The 19,121-nt window shown below is 40.0% G+C and overlaps 1 long non-coding RNA gene across 1 annotated transcript in view; it reads right to left on the minus strand.

The window, feature by feature from the left end:
* LOC124256781 overlaps positions 1-19,121 on the minus strand; it is a 94,026-nt gene that overhangs the window by 6,600 nt on the left and 68,305 nt on the right. The window contains exon 5 of the long non-coding RNA XR_006893096.1: positions 8,470-8,664. This is a non-coding gene — a long non-coding RNA (uncharacterized LOC124256781). The remainder of the gene's footprint in view (positions 1-8,469; positions 8,665-19,121) is intronic.

Genomic DNA, 19,121 nt, shown 5'->3' on the forward strand with positions numbered 1-19,121 from the left:
TCAATGCTAGGGTGTGGTCCACGTCTAGTCGGATGTCGAGGGCCATATTAAATATAAATCATATAATCCCTCGTCTGTTGTATAAAGTCATTTATTACAACAATAAAACCTCCCAGTCCCATCAACCGACTACAGCCATTAGTGAAACCATTTTGTAACGATATTCACTGTAGTCCAACTCTGCTCAGTTTTTTCCCAGATCCATTTATCAATATCAGAGAGTCTGTTTTTTCTAATAATGTTAAAACATTGAAAAATGAGATTCTATAGATTCCGTCTAATGGAGACCCAGCTTTAGATGGCGGTATCCACGGCAGTTAACCCTTGATGTGATGTATGACTGTGGAGTCCAGGAAATTAGCAATCGGAATCCTCGTTATAAGCATAATGTTTCAAGCCGAATGTTTAGGTGCTCAGGATTTAGATCTAATAACGTCAACCCTCGTATAAACTGTTCTAAGACAAGTATTTACTTCCAATGACACAGATGCCAATATTTGGCCCCAGAGTCTATAGCTAATGATGAAAAAATTCTCAATTTGAATTCAAAATTTCCCAATTCCTCAGAATTTAGAGAAATGAAAACAGTAAGAACCCATTCTGAAAAATGTCACGATTCTTCCCCCTAATTTGCCTGGCACAGGCACTTAGTTTGGAATTTGAAATAAATCCTACTTAGAATAATTTCTTCTGTTTGACTTTGGTTTGGTTCGGATTTGGATTCGGTTCGGTTTCATCCAACATCCAGCAATATTCCAGCTATGTGGCAACAGTCTGTAAGTGATGTCTTTTAGGGGCATTTAGAAGTTGTGTATAGATGTAAAAAAATATTTGTTATGGATTTAAGATTCTTAAGTTGTGTGGGAAATAATAAAGAAGCTTAAATCCATCAAAAATATCTTGGACAGTCTGGTAATGGACCAGACAATCCATTGATCAACAGCATGAGCATCAATCGTAGAAATTGGGATACGATGACGTGCCAACCAAGTCAACGAGCCTGACCATTCGATCCTGTTTGTCGCCTCTTACGACAAGCATTGGTTACTGAAGACCCATTCTAACCCGGATCTTCAGGGGTTGTTCGATGTAGGTTTCAGGCTAGTGTTTTAAGTCACAGACTGCAAGTTCCTTGTGTGAAAAAATGTCCTGAATCAACGTTTTCATTATCATCTATATTGACCTCGTAAAGTCTTAGGACACAAAAAGACAGATTTTGAATGACCTCAACCAATCTTGCCATGCTGCCATCGGTACCATGTGGTGGGCAGACATTCCACAGTTCCTCTCCCATTGCCGACTTGAGACAAGCGGCATCATCTAACTAGAAACAAACAAATCTGGGGTCCAGCCAGAAAAGGAGAAACTAAGTTTGCTTCATAAAACCACCAGGCTACCCCACAGCCCCAAACAGAAGAAGAAGAAGAAGAAGAAGAAGAAGAAGAAGAAGAAGAAGAAGAAGAAGAAGAAGAAGAAGAAGAAGAAGAAGAAGAAGAAGAAGAAGAAGAAGAAGAAGAAGAAGAAGAATGTCCATGAATAGCCACAAAGGGCAGATTACAAACCTAGACACAGCTATTAAGTCTTAAGTTATACGTGATCCCTTGAAAATGACCTGGTGTGAAATTGACTGTGACAGGAACTGACTGTAAAACATGACAGAGGCATGTGGAAGAAGAGATGAGGCTGAGTAAACCCCTTGCAAATTGCAACAGAAATACTTGCAATTGAAACACCCTTGCAAATTGCAACAGAAACACTGCATGTACACCCTTGCAAATTGCAACAGAAATACTGAATGTACACCCTTGCAAATTGCAACAGAAATACTGAATGTACACCCTTGCAAATTGCAACAGAAATACTGAATGTACACCCTTGCAAATTGCAAAAGAAACAATGTATGTACACCCTTGCAAATTGCAACAGAAATGCTGTATGTACACCCTTGCAAATTAATACAGTATGTACACCCTTGCACCACACCAAAGGGTAAGTTGTGATAATGGATGGCTACAGATAATCTCAAACTCTAACAATACTTTAATATTTCTGAACCTTGGTGCAGACCATTAAGCCTGCAAAAAATAAATCTTTAGATAAAACATATCAGGTCCAATTTCTCTTCCTATGACAATTTTACTTATGCTATTAAATAAAATATCTTTGAACAAATTGCTTTGCGAACATAAAACAAGCACTGGTATTTCAACAAATGTTGAAATGTTAACCTTTGTCATAATAGGGAATTAAAGGATTGTAGTTCTCTTGCTGAAAATAAATTGTAACAATGTCTTCGAAATAACAGGCCATTTTATGAACATACAAGATGAAACCAGTTTCTCAGAATATCATTGTTATATGAATCGACACCTTTTAATTGTAATTTCATGACTTGCACAACTACTTAAAATGTAGATGTACGAATCAGTCAAACTAACAGTTCCTAAATGACCCATCCAGAACATATAATGGTAACAAAATACATTATGGATAATCTGTTTCATCTGATAAATATCTGATTCAAGGGGATTCGTAAATGTCTATATCCATAAGCTTAATTGACTTTCAATTTGTCTGCGAAAAGTCCCCAGATAAGTTCTTTAGAAAAAAAGACAAGTTTAGACAATAATTGTCACTTGCGCAAGACAAGTAATTTACATTTACAGAGACTGAACTTACCAATCACATAAGTGAAACTTCTATAATACATCTCAGTGTTTTGGGTTTGAATCCAAGTTTGCCACAATGAAATTTCTTGGTTCAACTGCACCACACCTGTAGTCTTGGGTTTAAATATTTTACAAAGAGTGTCTGCATCACTAGCATGCATCGGAAACATGTCTCCCTAATGTGCATTTTGAACATGCAGTGGCCCAGATAAACTGCGTATCCGGGTAAAATATGCATGGAAAATTTCCAATTACGCATTGAAAAAATAATTGTTGCGTACCAATTACGCATTTAAAATGTTACATACGCAAAATGTTTAAAACAAATGCGTACGGAATATATTTATAAAAATCGCCTGCGTAATGACAAAAGGCATCGATTGCTATCAAGTTGTACTGTTAGTATTGGACTAGTGTTGTACTGTAAGTATAGGATGAGTGATTTTTTTTATGAAATCATTTCCATTATATTTAAGTTGGTTTTGATTAGGTATGACATAAGGCAGAACATACCTGCTTAGCAAACTTACTCAATGACATAATACTTAGGTGAGTAAAATGACCGAAATACGCACATATTTGAAAGCTGTGGGTAACGGAAAATGAAATACCCACTCAACATTCATAATACCCACTCAAAAAAATACAGTGGGTACAGTACCCACATGAGCTAAATCTTATCTGGAGCTCTGAACATGCATCTTGAATGTCTCACCTGAACGTGCATCCCAAAAGTGCACCTCAAACATGAATCCCTGACAAGCATCTCAAACAAGAAAAAGACAGATATACCTAAATGTTCTGGTCAACAATTAGAATTCTTCAAATTCTACCCTCCATGTATTACGGATCCTACAACCACCGCCACAAATACAAGCGTTCACAGACCGCCATGCCACAGATATTTATCTCAGTGATGTCCAATCATCCCTCAATGACATCAGGTGTAAACAATTTCCTCCCTAATCACCTATTTCTACAAGCTCTTTTTATTTCCATTAAGTATTTCTGTCATAAGGACTGCAGCTAATTTCTGCCTCAGCTCGATGACAGCACAATACCGGAATATCCTGTGGAGGTACTTGTCACTTCAGCTTAGCACAAGATTTACATTACACACTGTTTTCATTACAAACACCTCCTTATGCAAGCACGGATCATTTTTGCATAAATAACACATTTTTGTTGTCTGTATATTCCTCGTGGAGTTAGCAACTACATCTCGGGATGATGCGATCATTGGTCTCGCTATTAGGACGACACTGAGCTCCCGACAGTTCTCAACAATACATACTGCCTATGTTAGACTGGTGTTTCATGACTTGTAGATTTGCTTCTGAGACAGTCTATGATGTCATCCGCTTGTCTGAAGCCTGAGTCCAGTAGGAATGGTTTCAGTCAAGCTAAACAATTGCTAATGTGTAATGCAAGATCTTCTGAAGGAGGATTCTTCAACTTAAAACACCACCTCTCATACCTTTACCCCAACTTAAACCCTTTCTCCCATACCTTTACCCCAATTTAAACCCCACCTCCCATATCTTAACCCCTTTCTCCCATACCTTAACCCCACGTCCCATACCTTAACCCCAACTTAAACCCTTTCTCCCATACCTTAACCCCACCTCCCATACCTTAACCCCACCTCCCATACCTTAACCCCACCTCCCATACCTTAACCCCATCTCTCATACCTTAACCCCACCTCCCATACCTTAACCCCACCTCCCATACCTTAACCCCACCTCCCATACCTTAACCCCACCTCCCATACCTTAACCCCACCTCCCATACCTTAACCCCATCTCTCATACCTTAACCCCAACTTAAACCCTTTCTCCCATACCTTAACCCCACCTCCCATACCTTAACCCCATCTCCCATACCTTAACCCCATCTCTCATACCTTAACCCCAACTTAGAAACCCACCTCCCATACCTTAACCCGACCTCCCATACCTTAACCCCATTTCCCATACCTTAACCCCATTTCCCATACCTTAACCCCACCTCCCATACCTTAACCCCATCTCTCATACCTTAACCCCAACTTAGAAACCCACCTCCCATACCTTAACCCCACCTCCCATACCTTAACCCCATTTCCCATACCTTAACCCCATTTCCCATACCTTAACCCCACCTCCCATACCTTAACCCCATTTCCCATACCTTAACCCCAACTTAGAAACCCATCTCCCATACCTTAACCCCACCTCCCATACCTTAAACCCGCTTCCCATACCTTAACGCCAACTTACAACCCCACCACCAATACCTTAAACCCAACTTACAACCCCATCTCCAATACCTAACCCCAACAAACAACCCCCTCAATGACTACACAAGGAACAGGCCATGCGACTCTGCTGCTGACAAGGCCACTATTGTTTTCATTACACCCAGCTGATATTTGCCAGTGGGCTAATGGCTGCCGGAGCCAGCTAGCGGAGATAACTACCACGTCCAGCAGGCCTTACATAAACACAACAATGACCAGCCAAGAAGCCTTCCAAGGAATCATCAGAATTCTGATTTAGAAATGAAATTGTCTTGAAATTGAGACCTTGACTAAAACTATGCAATCTTTGAGATTCTGAAATGAGTGTATGTTGTGGAAGTAGGTCACGCCAGGTCGTTGACACTGGATACGCGGTAGCAAACATTGTGTCTCCACTCTACTGGCACAGTTGTGGCCGAGTCCTTGTTGCACTGTTTGCGTCAGTGAACACTTGCGATACACCTGGGGTAGTGATGGAAAATTGATGAGAAATAATGATATACAGTTACTGGCTGCTTTCTATTTTAATTGATTTTGTTGTAAAAAAAAAATTCAGAACTGCTTTGAGTTGGGTGAATGAGTGAGTGAGTGAGTGAGTGTGTGAGTGTGTGAGTGAGTGAGTGTGTGTGTGAGTAAAGTGAGTTGGGTGAGTAATTGAGTTGGGTGAGTGAGTGAGTTGGGTGCGTAATTGAGTTGGGTGAGTGAGTGAGATAGTGAATGAGCATCTGTTGTTTAATATTGCAATTGTATCGCTCTATCTTAATGTATCTGTTGTAAATATAACAGAATATGTGTGAGTGAGTGTTGTAAATGATAACAAAACGTAATTACTTAAGTAATACAGTGAGTGAGAGAGTCAATGTTCCTTGATGCAGTATCAGCTAACTATTCTTCTCTATCCCAGATGATTCTTATTGTAAATAATAAGAAAACTAAAGAGATAAATTGTGTGAGTGATTTAATGAGTGAGTGAGTGAGTGAGTGAGTGAGTGAGTGAGTGAGTGAGCATGAGTGTGTTTTTTTGGGTCATACTTTTGTCAAACTCCAACAAGATGGCAGGGTTCTGTCATCTAACATCAATCAGCTAATCTAGTTATTCATGTTGAGAGCAATGTTGTTCCTTTTCAAGGTTGTCCGTATTTCTGTATTTCAGGCAAAAGTAAAGAGTGAGTGAGTGAATAAGCGAGTGAGTAAGCAAACGTGTGGGCGTTACAACCCTCCTTTGCGTACACTAATAAGATATCCATAGCAACACAAACACTAATAAAACCCCAATCAGACCTTCAAACAGCCCTTATCCTCTTGAAGTCCTTTCAAACCTATACAGAACAAAACTAATTCGCTTAACTGCCGTTTCTAATATCTCTCGACCTGACGTCAGCCTCGCTTTCTAAAGCACAGAAGTCACCTAATTGTAGGTTCGCTGGTTAAACAAACTCACAAAAAATACTTTATTAGTTGATACGAGACTCCGAGCTATAAAACGAACATTACAAATCGGTGATACTCGCAAATAACATTATACACCAAAATATCTAATCAGCTGGGTGTATCTCTGGCTGGAATCACAGAAATATGGTTGACAGGGAGTCGATAGCCAGTATTGATGTTTTACCCCTCGTCTGTGTGTCAGATTTGTCCATACAATTTCATTCAATCATAAACATATCATCAGTACTACCAACTCTAATTTCTGGAGAAATAACTTTCTTATTTTCGTCTGTCTGTATAATGAAATATCGTAATTTGAAATAGGGTGTGATTGCTTGAGGCCACGACTGATATCACAGATAGGCGAATTCCTTCCTGGGTCTTACCGAGTAGCTAACTGGCAGTAAAATCAATCTTCGAGTCGAGACTGTTCACATTAGACCGATAACGACTTAAAGCCATTACCGCTGCCTCTGTATCCTATCGGCCACAACAAACAATAGCTCACGTTTTAAGTTAGGTGAAAATCTTACCGAGCGGTTGCTATTTAGAAGGGAAAAAAAACGTGTCTAAGAATACCGTTCCTTGGTGATGGCTTGTTTGACAACGAAAAGGCGTCACATCGAAATACTCGTAACGGCCTCTACACGATCAGCGGCTGACAAATGGGCCAAGGATGGAGTAGTCGTTGAGTTTTTTCACTAGAATGAGGGGTAAAGGCAGTAGCAATTGCTCGTGATTGGTACGTGCCACGTTGGGAGATTTAAAGCGATGCTGCAGCGTAAGGGCTTACTATTCAGGATTTAGTGCTGCATAAGGGAGAGCTGGCCACGCTACGGCAGGGCGCTAGTGATTGTTTGTCTGAATGGTGTGGGGGCATCGGTTTATTGGACGTCCGAACTTGACACATTGTTGGTAGTATATTGGCTGCCTTCTCTCTCGATCATGTAGATCTACAAAGATGGCGAGACGGGGTTTTTTTTTTTTTTAACTTTCGTCATAAACTGTTACATGCTCATACCCCAGTTGATAACATGGCTTGAAGTCATGATTGGATATCAAACGTGATAATTACATTTAAAAAACAATGATTCATGTCTTTTGTCTGTCAGTGTTAGTCGGGAGATGAGATGAACGTTGATGTGTTTGGGAGATACTGAGGAAGGGGGTCGCTGAGGTTAAGACTTGAATTGGTTTTTTGGGGTGGGACTGAAGTGAGTTTGGGGTAGAGTTTTGTTCGGTTGACTATGAAATTGGGTGGGGTCTGGAGGGTTAAATGGACCATAGCTAGGTTATGGTTAGGATAAGATGGGAGGCATTGAAACTGGGGTGGGTGGAGTTTGGTTCAGGGTGAAATGACTTGGGTCTGGCAGGTTGAGATTTGGGGTGGGGAATTGGTTGTCTGTGGGTGGGGAATGAGTTGGTTTTTTTTCTGGAGGTTGGAAATAAGTTGAATCTGGGAAAAGGGAATGTGTTGAGGCTAGGGATGGCAGTGGGTTGTCTGGTGGTGGGGAATTAGTTGCCTGGGGGTGTGGAATAAGTTGAAGCTTGGGGTGTGGAATGGGTTGTCTGAAGGTGTGAAATGAATTTTGTCTGAGGGTTAAAAATGGCATGGGTTGTCTGGGGATGGGGAATGAGTTAAGAATGGGGGTGGGAAATGAGTTGAGTCTTAGGGAGGGAAATGAGGTAAGGCTTAGGGTTGGATATGGGTTTAGTCTGGGGAAGGGGAATAGGTCGTCTGTCGGGGTTGGGAATGGGTTAAATCTGGGATGGGAACAGTTGAGTTAATACAGATCATGGATTGGTTAAGGTGAGGGTAAAATGGGGTGGAGTTAAACTGAAGGTGGGAGGAGTTTGATAAGTTCAGGTGGGAGATAGGTGTGGCTCATTGAGTGGGGCTGGGGAACAGCATGAGGGGAGGGGGACAGCACGAGGGGTGGGGACAGCACGAAGAGAGGGGAACAGCACGAGGAGAGGAAAATACACAGATTAACCCGAGACTGAGGAAACTACCTAAAAAAACATTCAATACTGATAAGTCACTGACAAAAAAATTACAATAAAAATAACCAGCTCAATATGACATACCTGTATCTCTTGTGAACCCCAGTAATTCCATCAGTCCTTCCTTTCCTCCTCTGTCCATCCATCAAGCGATTCACTCTTCACCTCATTAGCAGCCCAGTGTGCCGACAGCACGTCGTCTCCCATTGTACGTCCACTGACCATGCTCCTCCGAATGCTGCTGTGACTGGCCTCCTAGTGACCACGTCTCACTGATGTCTGGAAAAACATCAACGCACGATGTTTAGTAATAATACCACGCGTGTGATATGTGTCCAATATAGCACTAATAGTAATAGCCACACCACACATGAATGGGCTTAGTCGTTGGCGGTGTAGTGGACGTAGAGGCAGGGGGAGACGGCGCCGTTGGTCATGGCTAACTGTCCATGAACAGTCCACAGTTCACAGAAAGATTTACACAACTTCTTCTGATGTGTATACAGTTTTATCCTATATCCCCTGTTTTTATATAACTTAACACATTTCATTTCTAAATAGTTCATAGATCATATCTGATTGGTCCACAGATCATATCCAACTACTCCACAGATAATATCCAACTAGTCCAAAGATCATATCTGATTGGTCCACACATCATATCTAACTAGTCCAAAGATCACATCTGATTGGTCCACAGATCATATCCAACTACTCCACAGATAATATCCAACTAGTCCAAAGATCACATCTGATTGGTTCACAGATCATATCTGACTAGTCTACAGATGATATCCAACAAGTCAACAGATCATATCTGACTAGTCCACAGATCATATCCGACTAGTCCACAGATCATATCAAACTAGTCCAAAGATCATATCTGACTAGTCCACAGATCATATCGAACTAGTCCACAGATCATTACTGACTAGTCCACAGACCATTTCTGACTAGTCCACTTCAACTCGTCCTCAGCTTATATCTGACTAGTCTACAACTCGCATGTAACTAGCCCACAATTCATGTCAAACTAGCACACAGTCACATCAGAAAAGCCTCATAGACATATCTGATAATGTAGGGAAGGAGAGAAATTCAGTATTGTCGTTAATTCCTGTCAGTGAGCGAGTGAGACAATCCAGTGACCAGCAGCAGGAACATTGACCTACGTAATTGGGACACAATGGCATGTGTCAATAAGCCTGACCACCCGATCACCTCTTACAACAAGCATAGGTTACTGCAGACCAATTCTAATCCAGAAAGCTGTGAAATCCTCATTCATCAGATATATGACTTGCACATTCTGGGCCAGAAAAACCTGTGATTGACATGGTGAGCAATGATCTATATTGTTGGGATATCATGACAATCTGGCAACCAAGTGACCAAAGCTGACCATCTGATCCACACCATCTTCTACAACCAGCATACTTTACTGCTGGCCAAAACTTGGAAGGGTTCATGGAGTGGGGGTTTGTAGGGTAGGGTCCAGGAGGGATAGAGTAGGGGGGACCTGTTTCAAGTGGTATAAAAAATATATTCCATTACAAAAAATATGCTCCACTTGACCACTTTCTAGATGGCATTGGGCATTCTTATCTTTCCACAATTGATACCCTGAGTCAGAGGTGTACACAAAGTATGTGATGTGGACAAGCAGTTGTCAGACTTCCATGGAAGCTGCGGTGGCTGAGTGGGTTAGATGGCTGACTTTGTGTGCTGGCAATCTGGTGCCTGACTCAGAGAATGTGGCTCCGACTGACTGACTGAGTTTTGGTTTTACGCCGCTTTTAGCAATATTCCAGCAACATCACGGCGGGGGACACCAGAAATGGGCTTCACACATTGTGCCCATGTGGGGATTCAAACCCGGGTCTTCGGCGTGACGAGCCAACGCTTTAACCATTAGGCTACCCCACCGCCCCGAATGTGGCTCCCGAAGAACTAGAATCTGTACTTTACTGAGAAAGTGGAATCCCATATAAACCATATGTTAATTATACATGTGTCTTGAGTTACAAAGAAGCAACCCCTATAAACCTTCTGCACATCATTCACTGCAGTGGAGTTGTCTGCAAAGACTCCATCAACGACTACGAGTCTGTCGGGAAATACTTGAACTTGAGATGAAACACCCACAAGGCTAATTACACATCATAACTATACTTTCTGGTTTTGAAATGGAGAAAATGTTTTTATCTCCGAACACTAGAACAATAATGTACATACACAGCTAATCTGGAACCGATCTTTCCAACGACTTTTTTTTCATGTAACAGCCTACAATATTCGCTTGATCTGTTAATAACTATTTAAGCCCTTTTCTCAGACACGTACAAAAACGTTGAAAACTCATTACAACTAAAATTGTACTTATCATTAAATCAGCACATTTTTTGCCATTTGTAAAGAGATATCGGAACAAATTCATTTTTATCAACAAGCAAAGAAAAAGATTCATTATCTTAACAACTGAAAATAACCAATTTCACGCCAGGGAAAACAGTTGACATTTAATAGTGTTACCTTTTCTACAAATCTTTCATCAGATTCAGTCTAATTCAATAATCAAGTTAAAATAACACGACTTCTAATTTCAACACAAACAAATTATAACATTTAAAGACAGATTCTGGAGTATTTTAACAATTCTTTACCAAAAACAACAAGTACTTCCATTGCATGGAGAGACTTGCCACCATTATTCAACAAATCTCATTAATCAAAAGGCATTTAAAAAAATAAGCCCGCGATGAATTCAATCAAAGCCAAGAAAAAAGTCCCTCGACGTCTGGGAATGAAAAAAAATTCAAATTAATGTAAGTATTTACGAAGGATATATATGGCTAGTCGCTGAAATTAGGGTCGGAGCTACAGAGATGTTTCAGTCCGAATGACGGATGCGATTGATTGGCCAGTGATGTTCACTGATGTTGTCAAACGCCAGACGAGCTGGCTCGACATACCGCTACAGAGTCAGGCCAGCCGACAAGTATCTGAACAACCAGATATATAGATATTCCACGTTTTTTCATAAATGGTATGGGAGGACAGTCTAGGGTGAAAGTGTCCAGACGATCGAGCTGAGTAGATCTGGCATTTTCACATCGATTGTTGACCGGGAGAGAAGACTTGCTGACTTAGAGTTGAGGGAATCTTACAAATTAACAGACAATGATGTGACGATTCTTGAACTCCGCACTTAATTAATACTGATTGAACTGAAACGTTGGTTTCAAAGAAGGATCTACTCTTCGTCATTTTGAAAAATTTCCGAAAAGGTTGTCATTTTCATAACTTTTATAAAAGGTTTTACCTCTGTGGTTGCAGTAGTTGACTTTGAAAAAAATCATAATTTAAATTTGAAAAAATCATAATTTAAATTTGAAAAATTAGAATTGTCCACATGTAACCTTAATTATTCTTATATTATTTCAATCACTTCTTGTCAGTCAAACAAAAATATGTCGGAAAACATAACAAAATTCATTTGAACCCCCCAAAAAATCAGTTTTCACCTGGAATTATGAAACTGGTGATTGTCTTAAAAGTATCCCCATTGTTGACTTTTTAAGAAAAAAGAAGATGGGTGTTCTAAATGGAAGCTACATTATTAGTATCGATTTCAATCACTTTTTGTCAACAAAAAACAAATACAATTTCAACTGGAATTACGAAAATGGTCACTGTGGCCTTTAAAGTGGTAAATCTGGATCTGAAACTTCCCTTGGAAAATGGAAAGGGTTCACAGTCAGTTAGTCACGCATTAGACCTAACATTACCTTCGACAATCTAAATTTCATGAATAAAGTATGTAAAATCATCAACTGATGTGACACTGAACAATTATTATTAGGTCATATCATGAGAAAATATATTTTTAAATAGTTAGACCTTGTTAATGTGATGTGCTGTCATTTAGATTTGAAACTAATTTTGAACTTTAAAGATTGACATCTTTTGCTATCAAAATGTTTATTTTCGAATCATTTATTGATAGAAATTAATTACTGTGCTTCACTAATTTGGGTTTAGTTCAATATTGATGACTAAAATGTAACTTATACAAGTGGTGGGCATTTACTATTCACAGTTATTAATTGTCTTATGAGCTGAATATGAATTAGATATTCACAAATATATGACAGATTACCTTAAAAGACATAAATGTCATGTGAGCGAAGGCCTTAAAATAACAAGAGTCATCACGGTCAGAATCTTGAAGTGTATGTGTATCATCCCCTGACAAAACACAACAGCAGAGTGGAAGGCTGACTGACTGAGTTTGGTTTTACGCCGGTTTTAGCAATATTCCAGCAACATCACGGTGGGGGACACCAGAAATGGGCTTCACACATTGTACCCATGTGGGGATTCGAACCCGGGTCTTCGGCGTGACGAGCCAACGCTTTAACCACTAGGCTACCCCACCGCCCCCAGAGTGGAAGAGATATTGTTAAGGGATTAACTGGCTTCCAATCATGTATAATTGGTATATGGTTACATTAGTTTTGATAGTGGTACCAATATATCTATATAAGAGTAAAGCATGTAAGATTGAGGTAAGACATTATGGAGGTGATAGAGAGCAACAAGGGTGGCAAGAAGCTTTGCTGGAATGGGTACATGTACACCAGAAACTGTACAAGAAGGAACAAGGTCTGGTGGAAGTGCTCAAAGAAGTCTAGTCTTAACTGCTGTCAACTGATTCTTTTTTTCCTGTTTCTTTTTTTCCTAGCAAAATTTGATTCTTCTTTTCAAATTCTTTTTTTTCCTGATGCTTTTTTTCGATTACCAATCTTGAACACTCCTATTTATAGGACTGTGTATTGGCAAATAAATTGTATTCAGAATACAATATATTGTGATTCAAGTACCGGTATTGTGATACATATTGTGATATAAATTCGCACGGGTTTTTTCATCGCGTTATTTTTCAACTTTATAAGTTGAATTTGCAATTTTGATGATTTGTTTTGGTAAGTCCATACCGAAAGGTATCAGCATCTGCAAAGTTGTGTTTTATGTTGCATGTGACCTTTAACTCATTCACTCACTATACAAAAGATCCTGTGGATAGACACATAAATTGTCACCTTAGTATTAGGCACTCACAGATTACTTACAGATTACTCACTATACCAGTCCACATCATCAGCGAGCTGTTATCGAGCAGAGTTTCAATACGGTGATCACAGTGTATGGTCGGAAAAAATAAAACATAAACTGCCAAATTAGCTTCCCATTAGGAAGAAAAACAAGTTTGAACTTGGCACGACATTGACTTTTGTGTTGGTAGTCAATGGTTCGACACCATTATTTGCAGAGATTGAAGAGAAAATCAACACGTGTGTCGATCCTAGTTTCAATTGCAGACGCTCGAGTCATTTGTGGAGCTGGAGTTGTTACTGGTAGTGTTTTGGTTCTTCAACAAGCTTTAGCTCCACATCACATGCACATTCATAGCATGGCACTAGGTTTCAAACAAAGCTAGCCTAAATCTTTTTGTCAAAAGGAATATTTTTTTTCCAATTTCATTTTTCTCAGGTTGTTATTGACATACAAGGCCTCACTGACCCCCAACATGGGTTGGATGAATCTCGGGAAGCGAAAAAGTAGCAGATTTCTAGAAATAACCGGGCCGATGGGTTGGGCCTTTCAAGATAGTTATTAGAGAGCATCATGATTAAGGGGTTCTAAGTCTTCCAAGATGAGTGAGTGAGTGAGTTTAGTTTTACGTCACACTCAGCAATATTCCAGCTATATGGCGGCGGTCTGTAAATAATCCTGGACCAGACAATCCTGTGATCAACAGCATAAGCATCAATCTGCGCAATAGGGAACCGATGACATGTTCAACCAAGTCAGCCAGTCTGATCCCGTTAGTCACCTCTTACGACAAGCATGGGTTACTGAAGATCAATATTCTAACCCGGACCTTCATGGGTATTTTACAAAAAGAAAATATATAAACATTCACTAATTTTCAAACAAACAGATTTAAAAAGAAATAAATTCCTGATTATTTACCAATTTTCATGGCAATAAACATCGAAACATCCAAACAGATTTAAAAAGGAATAAATTCCTGATTAAGATATGACGTTACTTTCCAACCAATGAAGTAAGCTGTAGAAAGACATTGCCAGAATCAGTGAGTGCATCAGCGTTACCTCGTCACACTGTAACTTAAATCACACGACGAAGCCGCGTGTTTGCATTCTCGTTCATTACAACTAACAGAGCTAAATCACTACCAGCTCACACCAACTCGTCTCAAGTCCATTTGAGCGTATGATTCAGGCGGCGTCAGTAAAACCGCCATACCCCTAGATGTTTGTCTAGAGGAAATGGCTGAAGATATCGACACGACTGCGTCGACGACGTGGCAAAAGGCCAGTCTTGTGTCATGGGCATGAAAAAACATCTGAGATAAAAACTAATCTACGGGCATGAAGTTTGGAGGAAATTTGTCGTAATTCGGTAATCCTCTCGAAGAAGTCAGCTCTTCGTAACGGTAAATTGTATTACATGAAGCTGGACCCAATCTAGTTTCCTTACAATAACAAACTTACTGGGTATTACAGTGCTCCTGTTTCCATGCCCTGGATAGTCTCCTGCTTGGAGCATGGGTAGGAAAAAGGTAGACAGTATTTACCATGATTTCCACCAGGCACCAGTGCTATGGAAAGCAGTTATGATTCCTACACAAGCCAGACACTGGTTGTCAAAAGGCTGTGTGTCGTGTCTACCCTTGGTAATTGTTTTGGTCATCTGACGATTTTTTTCAGATCCAAATTTGGTGGAATAGGTTTAAATGCCAATTGTGGTTTGTGAGATTCAGTGCAAGTATACACCATATGACTTAACCCTCTATCCACTAACGTCACCATTACACCATAAAACTTAACCCTTTAACCCATTGGGCTGTGATGTAGCCTAGTGTTTGAAGTGTTCGTCCACAATGTGAAGACCCGGGTTTGATTCCCCACATGGGTACAATCTGTGAAGCCCATTTCTGGTGTCCCCCACCATGATGTTGATGGGATATTGCTAAAAGTGGAGTAAAACCACACTTACTCACTTCTTATAACAAATACAAACTAAAATATGCAGCAGGTGTCTAGAACTAACTTCAATATGTCATACTCGACAGTTGGTTATAAAAGTGTTCGTCATAAACATAGTTTACGGTGTTAGTGCAATCCGAGTTTCGAAAAAAGAAACTTCGTTACATTCAGAATAAATTTGGCAAGATTGTAACCGTGAACTCAATACACTAATGTACAAGAAACAAAACCTCCTCCTCTTTACTATGTTATCAGTGCAATAAAACCAGTCTCTTAAAAAAAAGAGCCATAACATCAATTAGTCATTATTATCGGAACAAAAAGTGGTCAGAATGGAACAATCTCCATTAATGGCATCTCAATTTCATGTCATTTTGTACAAATGTATGCATTACTATCAAAATTATATTTCCTGTATTAACAAGACTTGTATTTCAAAGGTTCCATTGTCATTTTAGATATACAGGCCTTTCTAACAATTAAATCTGTAAAGCAGCCCAAATTTATGCATTATCAACAAACTTATAATTTCCTGTATTAACAAGATTTGGATTACAAAGGTTCCATGGTAGATATACAGGACTTTCTAATGATTAAATCTGTAAAGCAACTTCAGCAGTATTTCACAATTAATCTTTTTTAAATGACATATTAATTTCTCTTCCCGTTAATTACAAAACCTGCAACCTGATATTTGCTTAAATTATCAATACAGTGTCTAGTCATGGGCGTCCTGGGCATCCCAATCAACAGATGGCAACACGGGATTTTTTTATTGGCCTCCCCGAGATAATTTCTTTCTAAAAAAAATGTAATCCCTGTAGATGCAATCATAGCTGTGCATAGTAGATCTGTGAATGAGCTGCTTAATGGCTGCTCAGCTGGGGCATCAGTCTCTTACGGCTCCAGCTTCGATAAAACAGCACTGTCAGCTCAAGTCAACATGGGGTTATTTGCTCTCTAAACACCTCTAAATGCCATCAAAACAGGTGATTTTTCTCCACTGACCACAGACTGGCCGGGCCAAGCTCCCCAGAATCATTAGTGACACATTAGCCATTTAATAGCCTCAGCAAGCTCGTAGCAAAAACACCCCTGACGATGAGAGCCACCTCACAACTGACCGGCAGTTCAAGTAGGACTATCGACCTAACAACTAACTACTGCGATCCTGACAATCGGTTCCAACCCATGAAATACTAAGAATAATGATCACATGGGGCTGGACTATTGAGCAGGATTCACTGACTTAACTGAGCCTTCCCAGTTTGAGAAGCCATTGATTCAACGACGCCATTGATTCAACAACGCCATTGACCGTAGTCCGGTGGAGGTGTGCTACTGACCCAGCGGTTTACACACTGACCAGTCCGTGTGGTCAGGCTGCTTAGCAAGCTTTATTGGCATAATGACCCAATGGAGGGCTGGTTGACCTGACACGCGAGGTGAAGGGTCAGACGAGGACACAGCAGGGGTCGAAGGAACCTTGTATGGTCACAAGGTCAATAGGTTAGTGGTCAAGTCTGACAGCTGGCTGCAGCCGGCAGACGGTCAGTGTTGTCAGGCAGAAACTGGGTCAGATTGAGGCCAGGTTAATGACAACGGAGCAGACGGCTGTTTGCAGAGTCCTGTCTCCCAGACAGGAAGGAAAGCTGGACAATGGTCCGAGCGAAACGGAAGCAGACAGCTTGAAAAGAGATCGGACTACTTCAAGCTTTCAGTGCATCCACTCTGTTTGGCCTGGTGATAATGGAAGTATAAATGAACAATTATCAACGCTGGCTCCTAGATAGATTCTGTATCCACAAATTGCCCAAATGAGAATGAACTGTCATCGACGTCATACGCTGCACCACTGTCAACAGGCTCATTAACAAGCTCCAGTACGTGCACTTGAAAGAGTATACTCCAATACACAATAACTAACACTGACGATGACTAAGAATGCTGTCGTATCATTCATAATTCAGGCTTCGAAATGACTCGTATATCAAATTTCATGGCACGTTTAAACACTCAATTGTGTTGTTAAAATCCTAATGGCGCAGTTTAAACAAGCTCCCAATGTCTTAACATGATACTGTCTATGAATAAATGAACCTTATGATGGCTTGTAGTCGGAGAAATGTACACACAAATATACTGGGGGAAACAAAGAAACATGCTAGATACCACAAGTAGGTTATTATAATTCTTTGTTCATCACTGAAAAGAATTTCCCAGTTTAGCACAGATTAATTGCATCACATGCCATACATAAATATCTAAACAGTGCCTTTGAGCCCACATAAAAACACTAAAAACAAAACATTCTTGTATTTCTATAATTTAGGGGGATATAAAGACATAAAGTGCAAAAGAAAATCACAAACACAAAATAAAACCACAAAGCCAGATAAATATCTTTTCCATTAAAAGCCTCACATTCTGAAATGGGAACAGGTAAGTATTGAATTAATCAAGTCTAAATCCAAGGCTCCTGGTTTCCATGGTGATTTTAATACTACACCAGTCTGATTAATTACTAAATGATAAAATAAAGTCCTTGTCAGTATAAAGCCCTGTAATATCCCACTGTCTCATCTGGTCTGGGTTTTATCTTGCTGTAATGAAAATAGGATTTGAGAAATTGAAGCTATTACAAAGCAATGAGGAGCGGGAAGCCCCCGGCGACTCGATCTCATGAAATAACGAGTCTTAACTCAGATTGCCAGTTGCCTATAAAGAAATAAGTGTGAGTGAGTGAGTTTAGTTTTACGCCGCACTCAGCAATATTCCAGCTATATGGTGGCGGTCTGTAAATAATCGCGTCTGGACCAGACAATCCAGTGATCAACAGCATGACCATCGATCTGCGCAATTGGGAACCGATGACATGTGTCAACCAAGTCAGCGAGGCTTACCACCCGATCCCGTTAGTCGCCTCTTACTCTTACGACAAGCATGGGTTACAGAAGACTCATTCTAATCCGGACCTTCACTGGTAAAGAAATAAGTAATACAACAATGATCTATTCATTACAGAAAGATTTTCTGATAACCACCATATTGAAAAGAAGAAAAAGGTGTACAGAGTTGTCTCTCTTTGGTGACAGGATTTGCTGGTTGCTGACAGTTGTAACAAGAGTGCAAGCGGACAAGTGTATGTATATATAAGGAGAATGTGGGGTATTTAAGGACCAGACTGGATATTCAAGGACATAAGGGTGTATATAAGAACTATATAGTGTATTTAAGGACTAGTTGGAATATAGAAGGACAGTATGGTGTATTCAAGGACATCATGGTTTATTTAAGGACTAGCTGGGATATATAAGGGCATTGTGGTGTATAAAAGAAAGATACCTTTTACTTCAACTCCCTTTTTATTTGTCAAAACATAAAAAGCAAAAAAGGAGAAAATACAAGTACCAGAATACAAGTTTGTCATGTGCCACCTCACTGTCAACCAAAACATTAGATAGTGTTTCACTACAATAAATAATACAAAGGCTTGACTATCATATCCGCGAATACAACAATATCTATCTATATAAATCTGTTTATATAGGGGCTAGTTGGTGCCGCGATGTTGCCTGCGATCCCTCAGTGTCCCAAGGATTCAATTGTTCCTAACACCGTCAGTAGGAAGAGACAAATTATACATCCTTATTGTCTGAG

Source organism: Haliotis rubra, unplaced genomic scaffold (genome assembly GCF_003918875.1).
Source record: "Haliotis rubra isolate DU_JTF1 unplaced genomic scaffold, ASM391887v1 Scf64, whole genome shotgun sequence".
NCBI lineage: Eukaryota > Metazoa > Mollusca > Gastropoda > Lepetellida > Haliotidae > Haliotis > Haliotis rubra.